Here is a 3854-nt window from a genome sequence, read left to right as displayed (position 1 = left end):
GGGCACTGCTCAGCCCCCAGCTGGTCTCCCCGCTTCCACCTTTGCCCCTACAGTCTTTTTTCTGCATTGCAGCCGGGGTGATTCTTTTCAAACCTAAGTCAGGTCGAGTCACGTGCCTGCTCTTGAACCTGAAGTGGTTCCCGAACTCACCCTGCTCCTCAAGGCACTGAGGGCCAGCCCCTGCCTACCTCAGTCACCTGTGCCCCAGCCACATTGGCCTCCATGGGGCCTCCTCAATACACCGAGCTCATTCGAGCCCCAGGGCCTTCGCACTTGTGGTGACTTCTCCCCGCAATGTTGGTCATCTACTCAGAGGTCACTTCCTTGGAGCCCCCCATGCCCTCCAGTCAGCCAGTCCAGCTTTCTTTCTGCTTTGTGCTTCTTCAGGACACTTGCCAGGACTTCCCTACATATTTATTGGCTTCCTGTTTGTCTCCCTCAGTGAGAACAGGGACCTTGCTGCCTCTTTGGCCTCGCACAGGGCCTGTCACGTACTAGGTCCTCAGGAAATAATGTTGAAAAAATGAACGACTGATGGCACACTCCAGGTCTCTGGCCTCTGAGATGAGGCCTCCCAGGCCCCAGACGCGGGGGGCCTTATGGGTGCAGAGGGGTCAGCTCCCAGGATAGCACATGCTGAACCAAGGGGCCACCTGGCAGCTCACGCCACCTCCACTGAACATAAACACAAAAGTGAGTTACTGCTCAGGCCCTGTGATGCGGAAACCACCTTCCCCAGAGGAAATAGTGAGAAGGGCCTGGGGCGTGAGAAGGCCGGGGAGCAGGTGGTTGATGAGAAGTACAGGGAAGTGAGACCTTGACCACCAGCCCTCGAAGCATGGATTGTCTCCAGAGGTGGTAGGGAACCACTTTAGTGACCTTCGTGCTGCAGGGTGGGGACCGCGATCCACAGAGCCAGATCTCATCACTCTCCTGTGATTTCTCTCACTGTATGATTTACATTCCGTGTCCCCACTGTGGCCCACCGGGCCTTGTCCCCTCTCCTGCCCCCGCCTGCCGCTTCTTACCTCTCCAGCCCCAGCTCCCTGGTCCCTGCTCCAGCCACACTCCTCCTCCTGCCCTTTCTGTTCTTCTGCCTGAAACACGCGTCCCCCCGAATTTCCTTCTCATCTCAGTTCAGAAATCACCGCGTCGAGCTCCCTTCCCTGACCACCTCCCTCCTGTTCCACGGTTCAGTGTCAGTCTGGCATTTGGGGGCTGCTTACCCCGTGTCACGTGCTGCATCTTGCACGCATGATCTCATTCACCCCTCACAGCAGTCAGGGGTTTAGGTGCTGTTGCTGCCCCACTTTACGGAGGAGGGAACCGAGGCTGAGAGAGGTCAAGTCACTAGCCCAAGGTCACCCACTAGATGAGTGGCCAAGCTAGGTTTCCGCAAGCCCCACTGTCTGACCCAGACTCTCAGCCCCTCACTCCTGCCCTTCCAGACTGTCAGCTCCCCGGCAAGGTCTTCGTGGATGTGCTTACCCCTTGATGCCCCCTCCCAGCACGGTGCCAGGCACCCAGAGGCCTTTGATCTGTGATGGATGCCTGACCAGGGCCGTGGGGGGCGGGTGGGATGCAGCAGCCTAGAGGCCTGAGAACAGGCAGCAGGGAGCCGTTGCGAAGCTTCCTCCTTCCGCTCTGCCCTAAGCCCTGTCCCTCGGAGGGTGTTTTGATCTTGCTCCTTACCCTCTTGGGGGTACATGGTCTCCGGCACTTTCCTCCTGGCCTCTCCGAGGACTCCCTGCTTCTCTCCCTCAAGAGGGCCCATCTCATTGGTTCCTTCTCTGCTGTCCCCAAAGCTGAGACTTTGGCCGCCTGCTTCCCCTCTCACCTCCTCTGGCCTGCTTTTGGAAGGGGGTCCACCCTTTTCCCCTCTGGCAGCCACGAGGTCTCTTCCAGCTCCCAGGGACTGTCAGGAGGTGCTTTGAAGTCAGGACTTCCTGCCTCTCCCCTGCGGGCCCCTGAGTACCCGACATGGCTCTCCAAACACACTGCCTGACCCAGTCACACTGATGCTTCCCTGCGGGTCCCTGGGGTCTCAGGAAATGACACCCCTTCTTCAGGACCCACTTCCTGAGGCTGAGAGCTTGGTCTGGCAGAAAAGAGCACAGGGCTGAGAATCGGGAGACCTGGGTTCAAGTTCAGCTTGTATTGCTAACAACAGCATCATATCTTTCTGAGCCTCAGTTTTCCTACTCTGTTAATGGGGGGCAGTACGAGTCGCCCCCTCTGTGACAGGGCAGAGCTGTGAGTCAGGACGCCTGCATGGCTCTGAAGGGCTGTGGCTGTGCGTGCATTCCAGCAGGTGTGGCCCACAGCCCACCTCTGTACCCAGGGCCGGACCAGGACACAGCCCCACAATGCTTTCTCTTTTTTAATTGTAGAAAAATGCACGTAACATACAATAAACCATTTTAAAGTGTACAGTTCAGTGGCATTTAGTGCATTTACAATGTTGTGCAGCCACTGCCTCTTTCTAGTTTCAAAACTTATTTACGCATAAAACACCCCATACACATTAAGCAATTACTCCCTGTTCTTCTGCTTCTTACCCCTGTACCTCTAGCCGGCTTTCTGTCTCTATTATGAATATAGCACATAAAAGAAATCATATAATATTGACCTTTGGTGTCTGGCTTCTTTCACTTTTTTTTTTTTTTTCACGTGTTTTAAGGTTCATCCAGTTGTATCATGTTTCAGAACTGTGGTCCTTTTTATGGCTGAATAATATTCCATTGTATGGATATGCTTTGACTTGCTTCTCCGTTCATCCACTGATGGCATTTAGGTCAGAATCCTTCTGAACACAGAGAGTCATGAACCAGAGGTCTCCAAACTTTTAACCACTCAGTCCTTCAGGAAAAATTTTTGAATCAGTCCTCCCATTAAATGTAGATTAGTTTTATGTATATTATTACTACACTAATATATCCAGTACGTTATAAAACCGACGCGAAGTATGATCATCTTAAAAAGATGAGATAGAAAAATAATAATGCTTCTCATATTTTTTCTGAGGGGTGTTGGTAGCCCCCTGTCCAGGGCTGGCATACCTGCCCTGGAATCACTAGCCATCCTGGGCATTAGCCGAGGATGAAAATATGTCTGGCTTATATTGATATTAAAGTTTCTTATAGAAAAATTGGAAAACAAAGAGGTGGAAAATGGACGATGGGAATGCCCCCGGCCTCCGCCACAAGCTCACTGCAGGCCACACCTGAGGCTCCGCCTTCTTGTGTGTCTATTGGGTTTGGTTTTCTTCATCCTCATACAGTTTCAAAGCAGGCGAGAGGCAAGAGGAAAAGCATGCGCTTTAGAGTCAAGTCCCTGGGTTTGAAGCCAGCTCCACCACTCACCAGTTGTGTGACTCTAGGCTCATTACCGATACCTGCACCTCAACTGCCTCATCTGCAAAATGCCAATGATACTAATTTTGTATTAGTTAGCTATTGCTGCGTAACAAATTACCCCAAAAACGTGGTGGCTTATAACAAACATTTGCCCTCTTAGAGTTCCTGTGGTCAGAAATCTGCTTAGCTAAGTGCCACTGCCTCAGGGTCTGTCACAGGCTACAATTGCAGTGTCAGCCAGGGCTGTGGTCTCATCTGAAGGCTGATGATGGATCCATTTTCAAATTCACATGGTGCCGGCAGGACTCGACTCCTTGTGGGCTGTTGGACTGAGGGGTTCAATTCCTTGCTGGTCGTTGGCTGGAGGCCGCCCCCCGTTCCTTGCCAGGCGGGCCTCTCCACAGGCAGCTCGTAACAGGGCATCTGCTAACATCAGAGCGAACAAATGAGAGGAGGCAGGAGAGAGTGAACGAGATGGAAGCCAGAGTCTTCGTAACC

The sequence above is a fragment of the Pteropus vampyrus genome, unplaced genomic scaffold, assembly GCF_000151845.1.
Source record: "Pteropus vampyrus isolate Shadow unplaced genomic scaffold, Pvam_2.0 Scaffold145, whole genome shotgun sequence".
Taxonomy (NCBI): domain Eukaryota; kingdom Metazoa; phylum Chordata; class Mammalia; order Chiroptera; family Pteropodidae; genus Pteropus; species Pteropus vampyrus.
Note: the sequence above shows the minus strand (reverse complement) of the source record.